The 25243-nt window shown below is 41.2% G+C and overlaps 1 protein-coding gene across 3 annotated transcripts in view; it reads left to right on the top strand.

The window, feature by feature from the left end:
• Positions 1-25243, top strand: part of PRICKLE1 (prickle planar cell polarity protein 1) — a 109111-nt gene that overhangs the window by 31247 nt on the left and 52621 nt on the right. Inside the window, exon 1 of one of the 3 annotated variants that reach the window (XM_028123151.2) lies at positions 4167-4305. The exons of the other annotated variants lie outside the window; for them this stretch is intronic. The gene's annotated coding sequence lies outside the window, so the exon portion shown is untranslated. Of the gene's footprint in view, positions 1-4166; positions 4306-25243 lie in introns of those variants that run through there. 3 annotated transcript variants of the gene reach the window in all.

Here is a 25243-nt window from a genome sequence, read left to right as displayed (position 1 = left end):
GGGAGAGTGAGAGGGAGAAGCAGACTCCCCGCCGAACAGAGAGCCCAAAGCGGGGCCCGATCCCAGGACCCTGAGATCATGACCTGAGCGAAGGCAGACCCTCAACCAAATGAGCCACTCAGCCACCCCTCCTTTGTTCAGTCATTTGATAAAGATGGCTTGAGGCCCTACTTTGTGCTAGACCCTGTCTCTGAATAAGGGTCAGGATGCGAGAGCACAGACCTGGCCCCAGACTGCGTGTTTGAAGCCTGGCTGCCGCACTTGCTAGCTGGATAATCTCAAGCAGTTCACTTGATCTCTTCTGCAAAGTGGGGGCAATAGTAGTCGTTCATAGTAGTCGTTCCCTTCAAGGGTGGTTGTAAGGATTAAAGGAATTACTTTCTAGATGATGCGCAGGCCCTGTATAGGTTTTAGTTAATCACTGTTGTGGCTATGGTGGTGATGGCCGTTAGGAAGAACAAAGACAGGTGTTGGGGGGGGTGCAGCTGGACAGAGAGGACCCCGTCGTCTCCCATCTGGGGGCTTCTTCCTCTGACGGGGAAGCCAGTGAAACCTTTTAAGCTGGGGGAGGGTGGAGATGAAGTCATTGGCTTTTTGCCTGTGCCAAGGCCAGAGAACTTCACTTAGGGACTTGGAGAAGCAATTGCCCAGGGCACCCTTGTAAGTGACCACTCGAGCATAATCAATAGGACTTTATGTCTGAATCCCAGAAAAGAATATTGATTGTATTCAGGAACTGAGTGGGGTGGTAAATGTTTGCTTACTTTCAAAGTGGAATTAAGAGATACATAATATCTCAGACTTACTTTCAGGCTATTTGAAAAGAAACTCAAACTTGATGATTAAATACTGAAAGGTGTCATTCTTTTTACTCCCTAGGCCCCTTGGAATAATGGAAGGCTTATATGCACTGGGAATAGGGGTAAGGCTATTGCTAATTAGGAGTAACCAAGTAGAATTTGAAGAAGATGCTATATGGAAATAATAAATAACATAATAGTAAATCATTCTAGAATGATTTTATAGGGACAGTTTTAGAGAACTATTCTTTAATAAGTAAATTTCATTTCTTACTGTTAAAATATTTGGAATGTGTTATAACTTACAAATATTCATTTGTTATATTTCACAATTATGTGTTAAACCATAAAAAACCATAATGAGAAAAATTTCAACCCTTAGCTCTTATGTCATTTGAAACTTGACAAAACATTGGAAATAGTTATTTTTGTGCTTCCTTACTTAAAAAATTTGTTATGTAAATGTAGTACTCAGGTAGATATATGTTGTGAAAGATATTAAATTTTAGAGGTAGGAATAAGAAAAGCAAAGAAAAGAAACGTTGCTAAACTGATTTTATACTCCCACCTAAAGATTTTTGGTTTCCACATTTTTAAACACAATAATACTATTTAAATCCAAAGGAAAAAAAAAGTATTTGGGCTAAGTTTATTCTATTTTCCTCTATATTCTCCTGGAATTTGTATGTTCTACAAGAGTTTGGAGGTTTTTTTTTAAGCCACCCACAAAAGTGGTACTTTTAAATGGACCATCCCATCTAAGTGTCTGAATCACACTACCTAGAAGGTACTCTGAGTTACTTAAAAAAAAAAAAAAGTTCTAGGTCCATTCTGTTTTCTTCAAACTAGAGGAATTTTCATATTAATACCCATTATTGCCAAGTGCCTTAGGGAAAGAGTTGCTGAAGGGAACTTGAACCTAGGTTTTAGGGGGAAAGTCTATGTTTTAAAACCTCTATTGTGAACTTGGATTTGTCGGCATTAATAATTGATTCCTTTTATTCTCTTGGCTTTGGCTAAACATCTTGTTTAAACTTGAAATTTCCTCTTTTTTTAAGATTTACTTATTTAATTTGCGTGGGGGGGGCAGAGGGGCAGAGGGAGAAGGAGAGGAAGGCAGAGAAGCAGACACCCTGCTGAGCACAGTGTCCAGAATCCACTGGGGGGTGGTGAGGGGGGCTTGATCTTATGACCCTGAGATCATGACCTGAGCCGAAACCAAGAGTCGGGCACCTTTTTTTTTTTTTTAAGATTTTATTTATTTTTTGGGTGAAAGAGTGAGCTAGTGAGCAGGAGTGGGGGGGCGGGGCAGAGGGAAAAGCAGACTCCCCACCGAGCAGGGAGCCCAATGCTGGGCTCGATCCCAGGACCCTGGGATCATGACCCGAGCTGAAGGTAGATGTCCAACCGACTGAGCCACCCAGGCACCCAAGAGTTGGGCACCTTTAACAGCCACCCAGGCGCCCCAGAATTTTCCTCCTTTTAATAGGAATGTGCCTGACCTCATGTGATGCTTGCACTGTTGTATAGGCTGCTGATTCCTCCATGGAATAACGTGTGCACTGTTAAGGAGTCTAAAGGGACATATAGAGGTCATCTCTCACCTTTGGAACACATCAGCGTCCTATTCCAGATTCCTTTCTAAAAGATAATTAGGGAAATATGTTTCCATTATTTTCTTAGAAATAGTGTCTTTCTCTAAGAACAATTTCGGTCAATTTTTATAGTGTTCCACATAATTCTAAGAGTTTCCATTTAAAGATTATCAGTTATTTTTACTCATTTGTATTTTCTAATTTCTTTACAATAAGAATGATAGGTACTATGTAATGAGGACTTAATACATGCAAGGCTTATGTGCATTCTCTCTCTCATTTTTTTTTGAAGATTTTACTTATTTATTTGACACAGAGAGAGAGAGAATGCACACAAGCAGAGGGAGTGGCAGGCAGAGGGAGAAGCAGGCTCCTGGCTCAGAGAGCCCTTTGCGGGACTCGATCCCAGGACCCTGGGATCATGACCTGAGCTGAAGGCAGCTGCTTAACCGACTGAGCTACCTAGGCACCCTGCATTATCTCTTTTAATGTTCATGATAATAAGCAAAATGAATTCAGTTCTAAGACCCTTTATAGCATCAGCCTATTTTTAGTGCTTACCACAACTCAATGGGGATTTTTATTATCCCCATTTTTCAAAGGAGGAAACTGAGGCAGACATTCCGTGACTTGCTGGCTGGTCACTCAGGGTAAGTGGCAGAACCAGGCTTGAACCCCGGCAGTCCAGCTGTCTACCCCACTCTCTTAACGGCTGTGCTGTGGCACATTTCACTCCATCACGTCCGGGTTGCCTGATAACTGCTTGTAGTTTATAGATGGCGGAACTGGAGCTCAAAGAGGTTAACCAGCTGGCCCACGATGACAGAGCTGGGGAGACACCCAGATCCCTCTGATTCTAGAGCCCAGATACCTTGCAACAATGTGTTACAATGGACTGGTTTGGAAAAAGAAAAAAAGAAATTGGGGGCTGGCAGACAAATATTCACATTCTGACCCCACTGTTTGCCATAAAATCGTTGTGTTTACTCGGCTTTAGAACGGGGTCTTTATGGACATTCCTGAGAAATTCGCTGCTGGCTGCAACCGCTGGGGGCTGCCTGAGCCCAGCTCTTTTCACCTCCTCCACTCCTTTTCCAAAGAGGAGGAAGGATGCCTCCTCCCCGGCACTGATGCCCCTGGCGCTGGTGGTACCTTGGGAATCTTACTGATTTCTGTGACTTTCCCGCTTGTCCCTGCAACGGGGTTGGCCATACTGTAACTCACATTTGTGGGGCTAAGGGAGATTTCAACTGGTATCTCTCATACTTGACAAAACTCATCTTTTTCACCCGCACGCCATTCTGTAGGTTAAGGACCATCATAAGGGCTAGTTAAACATTACGGAACCAGAGTGGGAGTTTTTGGTGGGCTGGCGTGGTATGGGTCAGCTGCTTCGTACCAAATGGTTTTAAAAATTGAAAATCTTGCATTGCGTTGGTTAGAAACCGTGTGGTCTCTGCCCGTGAAATTAACCGAGCTCTAGCGTTGGACCCATCCAAAGGCAGAGGGTCTACTGCCTGCTTTTCCGAAGGGAGGATGTCCAAATAAACATCTCCTCCTCCCTTGGACCACACACAGAGAGGAGAAAGCGACTGGAGCTGTTGGCCCCTATGTGTGTGTTTCTCTTTGCTCTGCCCTCCTCCTCCTGTATTTATTTGCTACCGGACATTAGTGGCGCCCTTATTCCTCACAGGTGGATCAATATTTACAGCCACTGAGGGGAGACGTTGGTTCTTCTCTTCCCGTTCTGTAGGCTGCTGTTTTTCTGGGGCTCTTCACAGCTGCTAGCAGAGCTGCTGTTAGAATGACCAGGAGCTTTGAGAGATGGCCAGTTCAAAGGAATTCTGTTTGGAGCGCTCACAGCCATCTTCCTGTTTGCTAGGAAAGGAAAATAACTCGGCTACACACAGGTAGGAGACCCAGAAGGCGGATATGTGGTTTACGGTAGACGTTTATTTCCCCATCTTTATTTTTTCTCATGATCGCCTCGACATTCTGATGTGTGATCACCACTATCTGTACAATTATAGTTATTTAATCTCTGTAAGTTTAAAATTGAAGGTTGCATAGGTGCATATTAACAAGGGTGGTGCTGATAAATAAGAAATAGGGGCAGCTGATCACAACAGCGTTTTTAAATTAATGAATGCGATTGGCTTTAATTATAAAAAAAATACATATGTCTAGCAGGCTTCCTCAATAAGCCTCTTTTATGCTGACTGTGGCACATTTTTCCTCAAATAATTGCAGAGCTCAGCTTTATCATTAAGCAGATGGTTTCTATTAATTCCCAAGGAAAGTAAATGATTGCAATTTACCAAATACTCAAAACTTGAAGATTTTGGAGTTCAGTCCTACAACTTCAGGCATGAATCTGTGTGTCATCCTTTTTTCAGGGAATGCAGAGGAGAGGAGCCCTTCTAACAACTTCATAACATCCCCCAGTTTAAATAGGGGCTTTGAAAGTCATTTTGAGAGTCCTCAGTGCTGAATTAGAGCTAAATCCCTGTTTCCTGGCTGGTTCTAAATTTCCGTAGTGTTTTTGGTCTCTATTTTTGTTGTTTTGTTAGCGGAGAAGGGGTTGAAAATGTTCTAGATAAATTTGAGTGCCAGCTGAAAAGAGTCCAAAAACTGTAAATTCAGGTAGTACCACAGAGGTTATTTCTTTTAAACAAATGCTACGTTGATGTTTTGCCCTATCGGACAACACGTGTGAGATCATTTCATTGGCAGTTTCAAAGAGAAGATAAAGTGGTGGAGAATATCCCCATGCAAGTCCACCCTCTCCCCCTGCCCCTAGTTTAGTTTATAAACTAAAATAAATTAGTTTATTTAATATAAACTAATGTTTGCAGGGGATTTCTTCAAACTTGTTGATTTTAAGCAAATAATATTGATTCCTCTCTTCATTTTATTTTTTTAAGATTTTATTTTATTTATTTGACAGAGAGAGACAGTGACAGAGGGAACACAAGCAGGGGGAGTGGGAGAGGGAGAAGCAGGCTTCCCGCTGAGTAGGGAGCCTGATGCGGGGCTTGATCCCAGGACCCTGGGATCATGACCTGAGCTGAAGGCAGACGCTTAACAACTGAGCCACCCAGGCGCCCCTCATTTGCTTAACGAATTCTGGCTTGGGTGGGCTACCGTGTGCGAGGGGCTAGGGCTGGAAGGAGAAAGGATTGTGTCCCTGATTTCAAGGGCTTATGAAGCAGGTACACCAAGGCAGTTCTATCAGATACCCAGACGGGCAGCACCTCAGTACATGGGCAGGTGTCAAGAAAGAATCAGAACAGAAATAGCACTGCCAAGCTAAGACCAGAAGGATGAATGGAAGCTTTCCAAGCTGTAGGCACGGTGGTGAGGGAAGAGGGTGTCAGAGAGGCCCCGAGGCGGGGTAGGTTCAGGGACCTCTCAGGTAATTAGACTTTGCCAGAATGCAAATTTTAAGGGAAGAGTGTTGGAAGCTCAGGTCAGACTGGTCGGCTAAGGCCAGGTAATGATGCCCTTTATGTCTTGCTAAGAGGAGTTAAGATTTTAATCCTATACGTGATACTCTTTGAGGCAGCAGTCCAAAGAAAAGCTAGATTAGAGGAGGTGAGACGAGACTGGAGAAAGGAGTGAGCTGTCTCTTGCCAAACCTAGGGAAGAGAGAGCAAGGAGTCTGTGGTGACTTTTAGGTGTCCGGTTTAGACAGCTGTTGGACAAGGCATGTGCACTCTGGGAGAAAGGGACTGTGGGAGGAGAAAGCAGAGGCTGCCTTTGAGTCATGGAGAGTTGATGGTCAGTATGCAGGGGTGGGGGTGGAGGGTGAGGGGGGTACGCAGTCCCGGAGCGTAAAGGAGATCTGTGGCTTTGAGCCCTGGTAGGCCCTAACCTGGGAGCTCTGAGCGTGGCTCATGGAAGTGTAGCGAGACAGGCTTAACGGCGATGGGTATTTTAACCCTGGGCTCTTTGAACTGTTTGTTTTGTATTCACACAAACCCCTTCGGTGTGGATTCGGCTAGAGCTTGTGGGGCATGTACTCTTGCCCCCCCCCAAAGTTCAGCAGTGCACTTGGCGCCGCCCCGCATGCCTGGGAACACCCAGAAATCAGGGCCGCTGGCAGGGGCCCGAGCCATTCATTTATGGTGCTCCTCGGATTTCTAACCTAGCTTCCTATGGGGCAGGCGGACGTTCTCTCTCCCTTCTTCTCATACCAAATCACAGAACCTTCCTAGATGCAGCTTGGCAGCCTTATCATTAGTTCAAACTGGAAATGGAGTTGGGACAGGACAGCACATTCTGTCTGAAATAACGACCTTCGTCTTCCTTGCCTCCTCTGCAAATACCGGCCTGTAGGGCCCAGTTCGGACCCCACCCCCTCCGTCTTTGACCACTGGCCCTGAAATTGGGCGTGCCCTGGCTCCTTGGAACTCAGTATTTGGCACCCCTTATTTGCCACTTAGCTTACGCTGCCTTGTGTACTAGGTTATTCTGGTGAGCATGGATACCTTATACTTTTTCTGGATTGAACTCTTCCTCATGGATTTAGCCTGTATTCTTCTCTTTGGGTCCTCTCCTCTTTTATTGTATGGTTATGCTTAGGAAGAACATAATAAATATTTTTGTGTGAAGATATTAGGGGATCTTAAAGATAATAAGATGCATTTTTTCCTACTACACAGACCGTGAGTGTTTAACGTTGATTTTCCTCTCTTACAAATTAAAATTTTCAGTTATAAACATAGCTGCCTTTATTAGAGACATAGTATTATTAATCTGAGAACCTTGGAAGTAGGTTTATCCAGTGTCCAGCTTTTCATCTGAATTGGCCTAAGAATAATAGCTGATGTTACTTGAGCATCACATACGTTAGCCCATCCAGTCTTTAAAAATAACATCATGAATTGGGTGCATTATTTTCTCCATTTTACAGATGGGGAATATGAGCCTTAAGGTAAGGAACCTACCCAGAGACACACAGCTGTGAAGCAAGCGGCAGCGCTGGGGCATGTGTCCAGCTGGGGTCAGCTCCAACATCAAAGCCTGGGGTTCTATCCATTGCAATATGCTCAGGCTCTTGTGCATCCATTGCATTACATAATCTGCCCAAGGACCTTCTGGAAACCTGTTGCTAGCCTTATTTACAGATGATTAAATCTATCTGGCTCCCAAGCCTTTGCTTTGTCAACTGTACACCATTTCCTCTTATTAGCACTTGCTGGGAAGATGCCTCGGGTGCGGGTTTGAGGTAGCTCATCTCTAAGAACCTTCCCATTCTAAGATTCTGTGTAATAAAAGCTAGATACGGGGCACCTGGGTGGCTCAGTCATTAAGCATCTGTCTTCCGCTTGGGTCATGATCCCAGGGTCCTGGGATCAAGCCCCGCGTTGGGCTCCCTGCTCAGCGGGAAGCCTGCTTCTCCCTCTCCCACTCCCCCTGCTTGTGTTCCCTCTCTCGCTGTGTCTCTCTCTGTCAAATAAATAAATAAAATCTAAAAAACAATAATAATAAAAGCTAGATATATCCAGGAAATACCATGACAAAGAATGAAATTATTCCAGCTACAGAAAGTAACCTGCTCTAGATTGCTTTTATTAGTGAGAATGCATGAATACTTGGAACCTACAGCTAATTATAGGGAACAAAAACAAAAATGTCGGTTTTATTTTGTCGGACTATTAACACGTAATCGAAATGGCTCACTTGAATTTCTTTCTTTTCCCTTCTTGCAAAAGAATTGAAATGCAATGGAAGTGTAGGGCCCGAAGACAGACAACAACCAACCAAAGAAATAGAGTTCTTGGAAAATTCATTAAACAACATATTTTAGCCAGTAAATTTAAGAATTTTATTGCCTTGCTAGAAAACTCGTTGCTCACTGAAGTTGGCTTCAGAAATTCTTGAGTACTAAGCAGACGATTCACTACTTGGAAGGGCCCCAAGTGAAGAAGAATATGTAGTTCTTCCATTAATTTTTGCCTCAGATATTCCCGAAAGCTGGATAGTACAGTGTCCACAGTAAGTCAGGTGAAAAATTCCTTCCATGGCATGAATCTGTTTTTATTTAACTTGTGTTAATGTCCACTACTCCTATTTTGTCTCTATGTAACATAGTTTTGTCTGCAGTTGATTACCAGTACATTTCAAATTTATGTATACTGTGATTTAATTAATCTTACCCTTAAGCAGTGTATTTTGAGACCTATTAATGAGGTGGGAGTCTTTTCAGATTTTTCATAATTCATACATCCTTTTTTTTGGGGGGGGCTTGGCATCAAACTTTGAAATTCTGCAAGGCAAAAGGCTGAGTTCTGAGCCTACAGGACTCCAAGGAAGATCTCCCATATATCTTCAGGCCCCGCTTGCTTATTAATGTTTAGAAAAGATTACTTTCTTAAACCTAAATTCTTCTTTCCTCTACTGCTGATTAAGAATGTACTTGAAAAATATTTTTTGGCTGTAGAAATTTTTTACTGAGTCATTCAAATTAGTTTCATGACAGTCCTTTAAAAAATATTTTAATATGTTGAATTTTAACGTTTTCCAAGAACAATTTAGTATATGTGACTTTGGGAGATGATGTATTTCTCCAGCCTTCTGCTCAGTGCGTACTTGCTATGAGAAACTGCAGAATGAATCCTGGCTTTGTGCTTTTGGGTCTCTGTGTCATTCATCCAGTGACACTCAACGAATATCTTTAAAGCCTCCTAATTGTGCTAGTTGCTGTGAGAATTCAGTGTGGTAGCCCTAGGAATTTATACCTATTTCTCCTCCAAAGCAAGACACGGGAAAAACAGCTCATCTTCATCTATTATAATGGGAAGTCAGAGATAATGACTAAAAATTTTAAATTATTTAGACATATGGAGGTAAGTATCAGAAGGAATATCTACAAAGGTTAAACGTGGTTGACTCCAGGGGCACCTGGGTGGCTCAGTGGGTTAAGCTTCTGCCTTTAGCTCAGGTCATGATCTCAGGGTCCTGGAATTGAGCCCCATGTCAGGCTCCCTGCTCAGCGGGGAACCTGCTTCTCCCCTCCCCATGCTCTCTCTCTCACACACACTCTCTCTCTCTCAAATAGAGAAATAAAATATTTAAAAGAAAAAGTGGTTGACTCTGGTGACCAAACCACTACTGTTTCTGTTTTAAGCCTTTTAGCACTGTTTTATTCTTAAAAACAATTGCATATATATTACTTTTTTTAAAATAAAAAAAAAAATGTTAACACGTAACTAATTTTACCAGATGGTTAGCATTGTTCTTCGAGTTCTGGGTAGAGATTGAATCCCATCCTTATCCTGATGCAATCCCCTATCCAGCAAAGGGCCTGCACCATCTTACTTGGAGAGTAGAGTAACTCCATCTTTACCTGGAGTTAGGCCCGTGAATGTAACACTGGGGGACAAGAGTGGGGAGATTTTGCCTCACTGGATTCACAGCCCAAATAATGAACGTTGCAGAAGGATTGTAGTTGGTAGACTACAAATACTACATAAAAAATAACTTGAAAATAGAAAAGATATTGAGGAATAGGGTATTGACACAATACCAAAAAATTACATCTACTAACCATTAGTAAAGGAAAAAAAAAAAACCTTATAATGGAGAAATCTGGTGCTCACCAATTTAACCAAGTGATTTCTCCTAAATTCAGTAGTAATGGGACAGTCTGGTACGTTCTTTGGTGTGAAGCAATATGAAGTGTACAACATCACCAGTGAGATCTTTTTTCCAAGAATTTTTTAACCTGATGCAATCAACAGGAAATAGAAGGGCTCGCAGAATATAACAGACAGTATAAGGAAACAACCAAATCTAGAACATGGGCCCTTCTACAAGACAACTCTTCTGACTTCAAAAAGTCATTGTCATTTGAAAAAACAAAAACAAAAATGGGGACACTATATTCTAGACTGAAAAGACTGAAGAGACATTATGACCAGCTGGAATATACAGCCTTCAATGGATTCTGGCCGGGGGGGGGGGGGGGGGCAGGGCGGGGGGGGGGAAGCTGCTATTGAACTGTTTTTAAAACAAATGGAAAATTTTGAACAGAGGCTTGGAAAACCCTAGTTTTGTGAGCTTACTTGCTTTGACAGTGTAGACAAATAAAAGCAAGAGCCGCAAGAGCCATATCTTGGTGAAATCTAGCATAACTAGTTCCTTTCTGGAACTTTCCTCACACTCTGCCCGTGGAAAGACAGGAGCATAGCTTCCAGAGCTGCCACCTACTTGGTTGCTGATGTCTCCTGGACACACCATCTTCCTCTCAGCTCTTCATTTTCTTGGTAATGTAAACTAACTACACTAACCTCATGAGGACGTGTTCAGCTGAGTTGTGGTACGACCAGATGGGAACGTGCTGTATGGACGTGAAGCTTCAAGCCTGTTTCTCTTACTGGCTCCAGACTCCCCACACCCTATGACTGGAGCAGGACATGGATTCTCTTTTACTGACTAGTACTGTTGTAAACATCTTCAACATGGACATGGCCACTGCTCTCCCTTCAGAGAAAGGTCAACCTGATGTGGGAAGTGTGCACAGATCATCCCTTGTCACCTGGCTGCTGATACACAGCCGCTGTGGCTGGTGACAGGAGTTTGACCAGCCTTTGTGGCTGTTGCTGGGACCACTGTCTCTTCTCCCCAATGAGGAAAATGGTTCTTGCTCTACCTCAGCCAGTTCTACTCTCAGTAAGAAAAGAGAGGAGTTGGCACAATTCTTGGATAGGCAACAACCAAACTAGGTAATTAAAGACAAAAACAATGCTCTTTTTGACCTGAATAAGTAAAAAATGTCCTCTGTACAATGTAAATTATACATTTAGTTGCCAACCTCTACTTCGTTCTGGGTTGTCCAGACCTTACTTCACCAACTCCATGACTTAGTTGTCTTCTAGAAGAGTGCATCTTATGTTGTTGACTATATCTGGATGTTAATATATACCTTGAAATTATACTTCAGTGTCTTTGAGTTTTTATTATTTTTTACTTATTTTGTAAGTTTGTACCTGTTCATCCCCTTCACCTATTTTCCCCACCCTCCCACCCCCTCCCCTCTGGGGACCACCAGTTTGTTCTCTGTATTTATGAGTCTGTTCCTGTTTTGTTTGGTTTTATTTTGGATTCCACATATAAGTGAAATCATATGGTATTTGTCTTTCTTTGTCTGACTTATTTTACATAGCATATACCCTCTAAGTCCATCCATGTTGTCATAAATGGCAATATTTCATTCCTTTTTATGGCTGAGTAGTATTCTGTTGTATATGTGTACCACATCTTCTTTATCCATTCATCTATTGATGGACATTTGGGCTGCTTCCAGATCTTGACTATTGTAAATAATGCTGCAACAAACATAGGGTGCATATATTTTCAAATTAGTGTTTTCATTTTCTTTGGGTAAATACTCAGAAGTGGAATTACTGGATCAAATGGTATTTTCACTTTTCATTTTTTGAAGAACTTTCATGCTGTTTTCCATAGTGGTTTCATCAATTTATACAGGGTTTCCTTTTCTCCGTATCTTTGCTAATACTTGTTATTTCTTGTCTCTTTGATTCTAGCCATTCTGACAGGTGTAGGGTGATACCTCATTTAGGTTTTGCATTTCTCTAATGATTAGTGGTGTTGAACACCTCTTCATGTGTCTGTTGGCCATCTGTATCTCTTCTTTGGAAAAAGGTCTATTCAGGTTCTCTCCCCATTTTAATATCAGATTATTTGTTTTTTTGGGTGCTGAGTTGTAGGAGTTCTTTATATATTTTGGATGTTAACCCATTATTAGATATATCATTTGCAAATACCTTCTCCCATTCAGTGGGTTGCTTTTTCATTTTGTTGGTTTCCTTTGCCTGAGGAGACATACCCAGAAAAATGTTGCTAAGGTCTATGTCTAAGAGATCACCACCTACATTTTCTTTTAGGAGTTTTATGGCTTCAGGTCTTACATTTAGGTTTTTAATCCATTTTGAGTTTATTTTTGTGTAAGGTGTAAGAAAGTGGTCCAGTTTCATTCATTTGCATCTAGCTGTCCGGTTTTCCCAGCACCGTTTATTGAAGAGACTGTCTTTTCTCCTGTGGTATATTCTTGCCTCCTTTGTCATAGATTAATTGACCATATGAGTATGGGTTTGTTTCTGGGCTCTCTATCCTGTTGCATTGACTTATGTGTCTGTTTTTGTGCCAGTACCACACTGTTTTGATTACTGTAGCTTTGTCATATATCTGAAAATCTGGGAGTATGATACCTCCAGCTTTGTTCTTTCTCAAGATTGCTTTGGCTGTTGTGGTTCCCTACAAATTTTAGGATTACTCCTTCTACTTCTGTGAAAAATATTATTGGTATTTTGATAAGGATTACCTTGAATCTGTAGATTGCTTGGGATATTTTGACGTATTAATTCTTCCAGTCCATGAGCATGGAATATCTTTCCATTTGTTTGTTCTTACCAATTTGGATGTCTTTTATTTCTTTGTCTTGTCTGATTGCTGTGGATAGGACTTCAAAACTGTGTTGAATAAAAGTGATGAGGGTGGACATCCTTTTCTTGTTCCAGATTTTAGAGTAAAAGCTTTTTAATTTTTTTAATTTTTTTCTTCATGAATATTGTGTACTTGTCATATATGGCCTTTTTTATGTTGATATGTTCCATTTACACTCACTTTGAATCATTTTATCTCTGAATGGGGGCTATAGAACAATTCTAGGTGAGCAGATAATATACTTGTTTTTAAAAACCAAATCCCCAAATACCTCTTTCATTTCTTAAATAGATATTTTGTATATCTTAAGGGAAGATTTCTAAATACAAACACAAAGTAAAGGGTCTTAAAGGGGTATGATAGGGATGAAGGAAAATATTTCATGGCCACTGAGCTATGATAAATCCCTTTCAGATCTAATAAAAATAATTAATGTTTATTTAAAGCTTACTGCTAAGTACTTGCTTATTGTTATATCATAAGGTCAGTATTGCATTTAGTGCTCCCAGCAACCTTAGTCTCATTCCCATTTTATAGATGAAGAAACCGAGTCTTAAAGAAATAGCTAATTTTCCTCAGGCCCACATGATGAGGTGGCCGAGTGGAGAATTAGTATGCAGGCAGCAACTCCAGACCCAGGTTCTCAGCCATCAGCCTGCCATCTTTCTGTCAGAGCTGTTTACTCTCCTCCTGGGGGAAAAAATGCTGTCCTTGAGTTACCCTCCCAAAGTGAAGTGGGAGTGTGAGGAATCTTAGCACAAACTTGTACTGGCTTAGGTTATGTAGCAAAAATAAAAGTACTGATTTAACTCTTAAAACATTTCCATCTTATAATTTGTCCAACAAGATCTTAAACAAAACCAGGGAGGTTTGTAATGTACACACAGTACAATCCTGATGAACTTGACTAGGTGGAATGATTTTATGTTATATTAATCGTAGTTGAGTTTCTCCTCACATCAGCTAGAATGGCAACTGGAAGAGATATCAAATATTCTTCTCTAGGACATTGGATTGTAATTAAAGAGCTCTGTTCCACTGCTTCTTTAACTTTCTCTGAAGTCCAAAATCAAAACCAGAACTCTAGCATACTTGACATTTCTTTCAGTCTTGTGCATTAATAAAACTCTTTTTCTTGTTGCTTTGTAAGGAATACATTTTAGAAAGACACAAAGGGCTCTTATTTCCTTAAAAACTGAATGCATAAACATGTGACTTTTAAATACAAAAATGACTGACCTTTTAAACTTAACTACAAAGTTCTTAATAACATTACAAATAGTGATTGCTGAAATTTCTGGAAAAATGGAAATTGCTGATAGAAAGCTATGGTAAGAATTTATAGAGGTGCCTGCTCATACCACAACAACTGTCAGCTGTCCCATAGAAAAGGTTGCTCACTATTTTCAGGATAGGATGGAAGGTCCCAGTAACATAAAGACACACTTAAAACTTCTGATTGTATTGTTTTCTAAGTATTTTAATCATTTTCTAATTTTAAGATAAAGCTTGGCTATTCAGTTGTTTGTAATGATGGAAGATTATTTAGCGGGTCCCTTCAGTTAGATATACATTCTATATTTTTTCTCGACTATTTCTTAAATTATTTTAAGTATATATACTGTATATAATTTACAATTCATTTTAAAGCCATTAAAAAGGATGAATTCCCATGTGTTTTTCTTGAAGTTGACATAATATAGCTACCAGTATCTTACTTTTAAGAATTTGAAGGCATTAAATGTCTAGGTTAAAGATCTAATGTCTTTTAAGAAGAAAAAGAAAGTGTATTTATATGTAACACTGAAGCAGTTTTTACCAAATGTCATGTACCATAGACAGGAAAACTGACTCCTCATGCAGCCCTGCATTCTGCAGTCCATGATGAGAGATGTGAAGAAGAAGAAGATATGGTGCTCTCTCCTAAGGAGTTTAAAACCTAATTGGAAAGACAAAAAATCATATACATTAAACTGTTAAACTATTAGGACACTAAAACTTGCAATATTAACTGTAGTATTGAGCTGGAACCTTAATACTCCCATACTTCAAGTGTGGTCCTCAAACCGGGAGCAGTCCTGCTTGGGGTTTATTAGGACTATAGAATCTCAGACTCCACCCTTGACCTACTGTATTGGAATCAGCATTTTAGCAAGATCCCCAGGTGAATACTATGCATATTAAAGTTTGAGAAACACTGAGCTAGAATAATGCAAGCAGAGTGTTTTAGCCCCATAGCACTGTCCAGTAGAACTTTCGGCAGTGATGGAAATAGTCTTTTTTTTTTTTTGCTATCCAATGTGATAGCCACTAGCTTATGTGGCTTTTGAGCAGTTGAAATGTAGGTAGTGCAGCTGAGGCACTGAATTTTTAATTCTAAATCTGAATTTAAGTAGCCACCTGGGGCTAGTGGCTACCATTTTGGGCAGTGCAGGAGGAGAACACCGGATTAAGAATCAAAATAATACTGTTTCAACACACACTATCCACTATATGGACCACCTTTTCATCTGTAGATGATTATATGGATTAGGTGATCTCACAGTTTTTATTTTAGTATAACTGTCTCAAGACTGTCTCTGTGGAAAGAACGTTTCTTTGAACAACCAAGTCTTGACATGCCATTTTTAGAGTACATTCTGGGCGGAGTCATCAAGGCAGGAAGGAATGAAGGATGGATTTACTAATTAGTGGCTCCACAAAGGAGGAGAGCATGGTTTGATAATGAGCACATAAGAAATATTCAGAAAATGTCTTGTCCCCTGTTGTATCCCCAAGGCCTAGATCACTGTCTGGTACATGGTAAACACTCACTAAATACTTGTTGCATGAATGAATATGATGGTTAAATGAATACTCAAAGAACCAAACAGAGCTGTTATTCAAGTCCATTAGATTTGGTCTGTATTACTGGGTTTTCGGTGTATTCTGTTTTGTTTTTTGTTCCTTGGTAAATTTGTTCAAGAATAGTCTCACCTCAGAGCAAAATTGAGATAATTCAGTAGGCATATTTGTGTTGAGTGAGGTGTCTTAATTTAACAGCATCCTAAATAAGATCTTTATGTTGAGATTTTGTAAATATAAGGACTAAAAAGAGGGGTGGCTGGCTGGCTCAGTCAATGGAGCATGTAACTCTTGATCTTGGGGTTGTGAGTTTGAGCTCCGCAGTGGGTGTAGAGATTACTTTAAAATAAAATCTTAAAAAAAAAAAGAAAAGAAAGAACTGAGAAGAAGCAAAACAACTCTATAAGTGGATACATATAATTTTACCAGTTGATTTAAGCATTGCTAATCATATGTATACTTTCCAGTACCCCCGTCCCCATTAAAAAATTGATTACATTTTCCATGATTTGGGCATGAAACTTCATGAGTCTTCCTGGCAGACAGGGCAAGAGACGTGCACAGGTGTGTACCACATAAGGAAGAGGTTCGAGAGACGAAAGGGTGGGCAGGAGAACAGGAAGAGGTAGAAGAAGACAGTGGGGCTCAGGGGCTGTTGAGGCAACCTGCACATCAGATGGCCCATGGGAGCTGGTGGCACCTCAGCCAGGTGCACAGAGTTCAGGAACTCGGGAGAGGGGCCTTTGCATGTATGTTCAGGGGTTCAGGAGAGAGCGTTCGTGTGTGAGAACTAAGCAAGGTAGCAGGGCCCAGAGAACTCCCAGTGCTGAGGACTGGGGCAGGGAGGGAGGCAGATCCTGGAGCTCTTGCTTAGTTCCTGGGCACCAGAGCCTGAGCTTGGGAGGACAGTCGACGTCCAGCCTCACTAAGGACATTGCTGGATATAGAATCAATCTGGGGAAAATACAGTCACTGGTCAGGAGGAGACATTAGCCACGGGGACCTCAGGCTGGGAAAGGCCAAGAAAAGTTCCCAGAGCTGATGTAGTTTTGTAGTGGCTAGAGGCATTGTTGATACTGGCCCTCTTGTGGTGTCCTTCCTTAACATTCTGTCCTCAGTTTCCTGGATTGATTTCTTTCTTTAGCAACTTCATTTCTGGAGATAGACCAGAGTGTACTTAGATCCCCTTAGTTCCAGTTTTAGGTCTTTCTGCTCATGGTACAGCTACTAATGCTGAGCGTTCATCTTTCAGATCTCCTTATCTTTTGACCTCTGCGCGATTGAACCTTTCATGTTACAGTTCAGTGGAAGAGGCTTCTGTCTAGACCAGAGAACCAAGAGATTTCTTTTTAATCAGGTGCTGCTTTTACCGCACTGGGTTCAGTGTGTAGGTAAATCAGGATGCAGTCATGCTAACCTGTGCCTGCTGCCTCTGCCCTCCCGAGGAGCTGATGGGCTCGCAGGAGGAAAGGGGCCATGTTTGCTTGGGTGTTCCTGCAGCGAGCACAAGTATGACTCACCTCGAGCAGCCAGGAAGTATGCACCCGCATTTCCACATCATCAGCTGCCTGCCTCCAAGGAGGAAGAGGAGTAGTTTCACTCCAGCTGCTGGCTTGCCCAGACAGTTTTTCCAAAGGCCATAGAATTGAGGATCTTTCTGGCCACCTTCTGCCACGTTGGCTAACACTGGGCTTACTTTGACCGTCATGTCTCTCCACTCTGCTCTGCCTCTGATCCATAAGCGGGTCCCTTGTGGTTGAAAATCCAAGTCAAAATGGCTTCTCTGAGAAATAATTTGTTGGTTCATTCAACCGAAAAGTTTAGAAGTAAAGCTTGCTTCTGGCGTGTTTGAATCCATGTGCTCAGTGATTCCTAAAGATGCCATCTCTTCATCTCTAGGCATATTTCCCTCCTGTACTGGATTCATTCTCAGACAGCATTGTCCAACATGGAGGCAGGTGTGCATACCAGCAGCTGTAACTTTATATCTCTCTCGGTAGTCCAGGAAAGTCCCAGATCGAGCTCATATGCCATCAGTCATACCATCTCTGAACCAGTTACTGGCCAAGGGGGTGGAATGTTCCCGGTGCCTCGCTTTGAAGGGTCATCTGCTCTGTTCTAAAGCCAACAGTGAGGTTTGCCCCACTAAAACCACCACAGAGTGAGAGTGGGGAAGGCGCATGTTCCCAAAGAAAATTGTTTTCACTAGGAAAAAGGAAAATGGATGTCAGGAAGACAAAAACCATAGATCTCTACTACAGTATGCTCCACACATTTCTTTGTCCTTCCTCTGTGGTTTAGACGTGAGTGAATTTGGTCTTTAAAGTCCCAGAAGGTAGTTTATCCTTCTGGGAATATAAATCTCAGTTTCTTTGTTTTTTCCAGTATCCTCTTTCAAAAAACTGCTCCTTTCCCCCACAGCTCTGGGGGCAGCAGACCACAGGATGTAAAACTTGGAAGGAGAGGCAGTCCAACAAAGAGGGTAAGAACTCTTTTGTCAGCAGCTCCCAGCCCTGCCCTTTATAAGTCATGTCACCCCAGACAAGTTACTAACCTCTTAGGCACTTAATAATAGTTACCTCAAAGGGCTGCTCTAAGGAGTTAATCCATTATTATGTCTGAAGCTTTTAGCCTATGTCTGGCTTATTGAAAATGCTTACCACATTTTATCTGTTGCTACTGTTGTTAATAATCGTAATAAAAGCCTCGGCTAGCACACGGTTGCTGGCACCCCAGCTGAAATGGCTCCGGCATTCTTCCCTTACCGTACCAGCCAGCAGTGGGCTTGCTGAACTCACCTGAGCCCCCATCTGCCCTGGGTCAGCACATGCACCTCTGTGGGAAGGCGTTTCTTCCCACTGGCTGCCTCTCATCCATCAGATCTCCTCAGTGGGGTTGTCCTTTGGCGATGGAGAGGCCTTTCCTGACCACCCCTCATCCCCTGCCAAGTTCTGACCTATTGTTTTCTTTTTCTTTTTTTTTTTTTTTAAGATTTTATTTGGCAGAGAGAGAGAGAGAGAGAGAGAGAGAGAGAATGAGCAGGGGGGAGGGGCAGAGGGAGAGGGAGAAGCAGGCTTCCCGTGGAGCAGGGAGCCCGATGCGGGACTCGATCCCAGGACCCTGGGATCATGACCTGAGCCAGAGGCAGACGCTTAACGACTGAGCCACCCAGCCGCCCCCAACCTATTATTTTCTTTCATAGCTCCGTCTTCTTTTCCTTTACTGTCCTTACCACCATCTGTCATTATTTTTGTATTTTTGTGTACTTCTACTGACTCAAAGCCCCACTTTATGCAATAAGTAGGAACTAAGTGAATATTTCTGAATAAAATCAGTTAATCTCAAATGATTTTTACTTCAAGGTCCCGGGAACTCCATTGAGGATACAGTGAGGAACTCCAGAATAGCGACAGTGCACTGCTAGGGATAGGGGGATATTGAGACCGAAGTTTGAAGGAAGGTGGGCTAGTTTTTCTTTTCTTTTTTTTTTTTTATATTTTATTTATTTATTTGACAGAGAGAGACACAGCGAGAGCAGGAACACAAGCAGGGGAAGTGGGAGAGGGAGACGCAGGCTTCCTGCCGAGCAGGGAGCCCGACGCGGGGCTCGATCCCAGGACCCCGGGATCATGACCCGAGCCGAAGGCAGACGCTTAATGACTGGGCCACCCAGGCGCCCGGTGGGCTAGTTTTTCTGAAGAGCCTTTTGTGTGTGTGTTGGGGGAGGAAGGAGCGACATGATGAAGAAGATCAGCAGGATAAGATCTCCGCAGTGTCAGGCAGATGCCAGGCATGCAACATCTACTTCAACTTAGTCTCACATTTTCCAAGTGGATTTTGTCTGTATTTAGCATCTTTGCCAATTTTATGTATTTTCTCTCTTTTTTTGTACAATTTGAGAATATAAGGAGGTGTAGGTCATGTTGCCTATTTTATTATACAATTCCCCAAGTACTTTGAATGGAAACGTTATAAATAATGGCTATTTATAATTGTTGTCTAGACTTCACAAACGGTTATTTAACAGGCAATGAAATAATTTACTCACAGTTCTTATACTATAATTACACACACCACATTTAAGGGGCAAATGTTAGGGCTTGTGCTGAAAATACAAGTCTTGTTCATAGTGGTGAATGATTCTCTATGGACAATGAAATTTGTATTCACTACTATGAAATACAGAACAAATTCACTTTTCAGGGATCACGTTCTTAGAGTGGAATGTCTAAAGTCATAAACTTAATTGATCAATCTAATCAATGCTGATAGAAGGATATTAACAGAGTCATTTATGAACTTCAAAATAATACAGGTTTATTGTCAAACATGTAGAAAATACAGGAAAGAAAAAAGAAGAGAACAACTATAATCCTGCTTCCCAGAAGAACACTGTAAACATTTTGGTGTATACCCTCCTATGCTTTTTTTCTCCTACTCATGAATTTTTCAGGCACACAATTTAAATCATACTGTACATATGTCATATAATGTTTTTTAAATTTTAATATATTATTAATGATTTTCTAGCCCTAAACATTGTCTGTAGCTGCAATGTTCAATACTACAACCCCGAGAAACATGGGCTGTTGAGCACTAGGATGGTGGCTAGGTAGATTAAGATGCGCTATGAGTATACAACCGTACCAGATTCCAGAGGCACAGAAAGGAGAATATCTCATTATTAATTTTTATATTGATTACATGATGCAATATTGAGTTAAGTAAAATATATTAATAAGTTAACTTCAGTGGTTTCTTTTTTACTTTTTTCAGTGTGCCTACTGGAAAATTTAAAATTACAAATCTTCACATTCTCTTTCTGTTGGACAGCACTGGTTCTATGGCATCATTTTATAGCTGCATGATTTTATGTTACGTGAATATAGTTATTTAACCAGTTCTTAATCAGTTCATTACATTGAATCTTCAGGTCACTTCTTATTTTTCAGTACTAAAATTACTTTCTGAACAGCCTATACACAAAATCCTCTTGCATACCTCTGATTGTTACCTTAGGATTTACTGCTAGAGGTAGAATCGCGGGGAGAGTGGAAATTTTTAAATGAGAGATGATGTTACAAATGAAGAAATAAGAAGTAAAAGGGGTGCCTGGGTGGCTCAGTCTGTTAAGCGTCTGCCTTAGGCTCAGGTCATGATCTCCAGGTCCTGGGATCGAGCCCTGCATGGGGCTCCCTGTTCAGTGGGGAGCCTGCTTCTCTCTCTGCCCCTCCCCCTGCTCCTGTGATCTGTGCTCACTCTCTTTCTCAAATAAATAAATAAATAAAATCTTGTAGCTTTTTTTTTTTAAGATTTTATTTATTTGACAGAGAGAGAGCAAGAGAGGGAACACAAGCGGGGGGAGTGGGAGAGGGAAAAGCAGGCTCTCTGCAGAGCAGGGAGCCCGATGCGGGGCTCGATCCCGGGACCCTGGGATCAGGACCCGAGCCGAAGGCAGACGCTTAACGACTGAGCCACCCAGGCGCCCCAAATAAATAAAATCTTGAAAGACAAAGAAAGGAAGGAAGGAAGGAAGGAAAGAAAGAAAGGAAGAAGTAATGCTCTTGCTTCTTATTATTGGAGTTATCATTTTCCTTGTAGAGAAAGATATGATTCTCATTAGCAATTGCTCATTTTACATTGACTCAAAAAACACCTATAACAACTCTATTCAAATTAATTTAATTTAGCTGTGACTAAGTTTTTGAAAAGTCTGCTCTGAATTTTCATGTTTTATGTGAATTGCAAAGTATTAAGGGCTAGAATTCGACATTATACTCCCTCCTAAATTAAAACACATGCACTTAAGTTGTTGATTGTAGACATAACTGAAATTGAAAAGATTCACAGTGTATAGATTTCGAAACCTTTCTGATTTGTCTTTGTAATACTGTCATGGGGTGGGGATGAACTTAAAAGATCATTTATCTGAGGTCCAACATATTTGATTTATTATTTTGCGTAGAGGTATAACCGAACACTATTTAACAGTATTTATCATTGCATATTAAAAGCAAAGCCTTAGGATATTTAGCAGTAGGGCATATATTTTTACTTTTCTTGTAATATTAACTGGATAAAACACACTGAAGTTTTTGCATCACATGGCCAGTAGAGCCTCTGTAAAACCTTCCCTCCTTCCTTCCTTAGGATTATTGCATTTTGTATTTTTCTCAGGTATCTCGGGGATTCTGAGGGAAAATGTCAGGAACCTCCAGGAGTTGCTGAACCCTCTTCCTCATCCCCTGGGTATTATTGAAGAAAATGCCAGTTCAAGGAATAGAGCTTATGTTTGACTCAATAATTTAGCATTGTTGAGGATTTATTGAACCAAATAGTGACTTGAATATAATTTAGGGGGAACGATTCATGGCATTCTAAAGTATAAAATGAAGAGTTTCTGGTTCTCTGTCAGTGTTTAATTTAAAATAATAAATAACAGGGGCGCCTCGGTGGCTTAGTTGGTTAAGCGTCTGCCTTCAGCTCAGGTCATGATCCTGGGGTCCTGGGATCGAACCCCACATCAGGCTCCCTGTGCAGAGGTGAGCCTCTTTCTCCCCCTCTGCTCCCCGCTGCTCATGTGCTCTCTCCCACTCTATCTCAAATAAATAAATAAAATCTTTAAAATAAAATGATAAATTACATTGTCCACCAATGGAAGAAGAGGAAAGAAAAATCCATGATGTAATCCCACTTGGAAATTCTTCCTTTTTCCTGACTTTGGGTCTAAAGAATTTGAAGAATCAGCCTCCCCATCTCGTAGCAGAAATTCCAAGCTGCACTTTTCTCCTTACGAGTGAGAATAGAAGACTAATTTTCAAAAGAATAGTATTCAGAACCACACACACAAAAAGAACTATTACTTCCTAAAGATAATGTTGTATGACAGTCTACCATCTATACATTTTGGATTATTATTTAGTTGCTCTGTTTTATCTTCCCTCTGGAATAGATAATCATCCAAAAAAATATTTACAAAGCTTTTTTATTTCTAATTTGCAGTAAGCTTTTCCCATCTTTGCCATCTGATTGAGAGAGTCTTTCCCTTTATTAATTTTAAAATGTGTCTTCAGTGAACACCAGCCATATTATTCATGGCCTGCCTTTCAGGTAATGTACATTCTGTGCAGTATGTTGTAGCATGGGACAGTTTTTCATATCAGATGTAGTAGCGGTGGATCTGAGATGACCTGGCTTCTGTAAGCATCACATTTTTTAAAAGATTATTTATTTATTTGAGAGAGAGTGAATGAGAGAGAGACAGAGACAGAGAGAGAACATGAGCGGGGGGAGGAGCAAAGGGAGAGGGAGAAGCAGACTCCCTGCTGAGCAGGGAGCTGATGCGGGGCTCTACCCCTGGACTCCAGGGCTCCATCCCTGGACTCCGGGATCATGACCTGAGCTGAAGGCAGACGCTTAACCCACTGAGCCCCCCAGGCGCCCCTCAGTATCACATTTTATGTGATACTCTATGGTGGCATTTGAAATAAAAGAGTGACAATTTATCTTAAGCCAACAAGTAGCAAAGTACAAAAACTTCATCCTTCCTCTTACTCTCGCTGGACTCCCGGGGGAGCAGAGAAGCAGCTACCATTTTGCCTATTAGAAGTATGAAAAAACATTTAAAAGGTCGTTCATTGAGATTTCTTTTAACTTGTGTATATAATTAATAGCTTAGTTTAATTCGGTATTAAACCTTTGCCATCTGCAGGATTATCATGCCCTGGTAACATGAAAGTTCCATAGGAACATGTTTAATTGCATAATTAAGACTACAGAAAATGCTTCCAGAGAAATATTTTGATTACAAATAAAATCAAAGTAAAATATCTAGTTTTGAAGGACTAGGTATTTTTCCTAATTAAAAAAAAAAAGACCTGCCATTTATTTTAGTGTAATTTTGTAAACGTTTCCATGTGTAATGCCATAGAGCAAAAAGTCTAAATCTAACACATTCGTTCACTACAAAGAGGAAGGAGCAGAGGAAGAGGGTCTCTTTTCAAGAGAGGCTTCTCTTAGCAGCGGGACTCTAGAGGCAGAGAATCATCTCTCAGTTTCCACATGATTTATTTGAGATGTTAGAAGGGCCCTTTTCTAACCATGATGATGGAGAAGAAGCAGTGCAGCACGCCCTTTTTCAAACTTAAACAGCACAGTTCACCCACACATTTAACATATAGCTTTCACATCCGTATTAGGTATGTGATTATTATTTCTTGACGTCATTCACACACATTCAATCGATTTTTTTTAAAAAGGACCTTATTTTTTTCATAGCAGTTTGCGGTTCACAGCAGCCTTTAGAGGAGGGTGCAGGGATGTCCCATATACTTCCTGCCACCAACACCTGTACCGTCCCCCCCACTGTCAGCATCCCCTGCCAGACTGGAACATTTGTTACAGCTGGGGAACCCACACTGACATCATCATTCCCCAAAGTCCGTAGTTTCCACCAGAGTTCACTCTTGGGGCTGTACATTCTATGGGTTTAGACAAGTGTATAATGGCAGGTATCCATCATTAGAGTATCATCCAGAATTTTTTCACTACCCTCAAAATCCTCTGTCCTCTGCCTCTTCATCCCTGCCCACAAGCCCCTGGGAACCACTGATCTTCCTTACTATCTCCATACTTTTGCCTTTTCTGGAATGTCATATAGTTGGAATCATAGTGTGTGTAGCCTTTTCAGATTGGTTCTTTCACGTCTTTTCATGGCTTCATAGCTCCTTTCTTTTCGTTCTGAATAATATTCCATTGTCTGGATGTACCACAATGAATTTATCCATTCATTTACCGAAGGACATCTTGGCTGCTTCCAAGTTTGGGCAGTTATGAGTAAAGCTGCTATAAACACCCATGTGCAGGTTTGTGTGTAGACATAAATTTTTAATCCCTTTGGGTAAATACCAAGGAACACTGTTGCTGGATCATGTGGTAAGGATATGTTTAGTTTTGTAAGAAATCACCAATGTGTCTTCCAGAGTGTACCATTTTTCATTCCCACCAGCAACGAACAAGAGCTCCTGCTCCACATTTTTACCAGCATTTGATGTTGTCAGTGTTCTGGATATGGGCCATTCTAATAGGTTTGTCAATGGCTATTATCTGAGCATGGACTATAGGATATCAAATGGAGTTTAGCTGTTGCGGTACCTGGGTGGCTCAGTCAGTTAAGCATCCAGCTCCTGATTTTGACGCAGGTCACAATCTCAGGGTTGTGCTGTCAAGCTATCCACACTCAGCTCGGAGTCTGCTTGAGATTCTCTCTCCTTCTCCCTCTGTCTCTCTTCCCGCTCACACTTTCTCTCTCTCTAAAAAATAAATAAAATAAATAAAATCTTTTTAAAAAATTTTAAAAATAGCTAAAAAAAACAAAAACAAATGGAGTTCAGCTGTTATATAGCAGTCCAGCCTTATCCACGGGGGATACATTCCAAGACTTTGATAGATACCTGAAACCATGGAGAGTATCAAACCCTATGTATACTATTTTTTCTTGTACCTACCTACCTATGATTAAGTTATAAATTAAGG

Source organism: Eumetopias jubatus, unplaced genomic scaffold (assembly GCF_037043125.1).
Source record: "Eumetopias jubatus isolate StellerSeaLion01/CBP00866 unplaced genomic scaffold, mEumJub1_p1.0 scaffold_8, whole genome shotgun sequence".
Lineage (NCBI taxonomy): Eukaryota > Metazoa > Chordata > Mammalia > Carnivora > Otariidae > Eumetopias > Eumetopias jubatus.
Note: the sequence above shows the minus strand (reverse complement) of the source record. Positions and strands in the feature narration are given on the sequence as shown.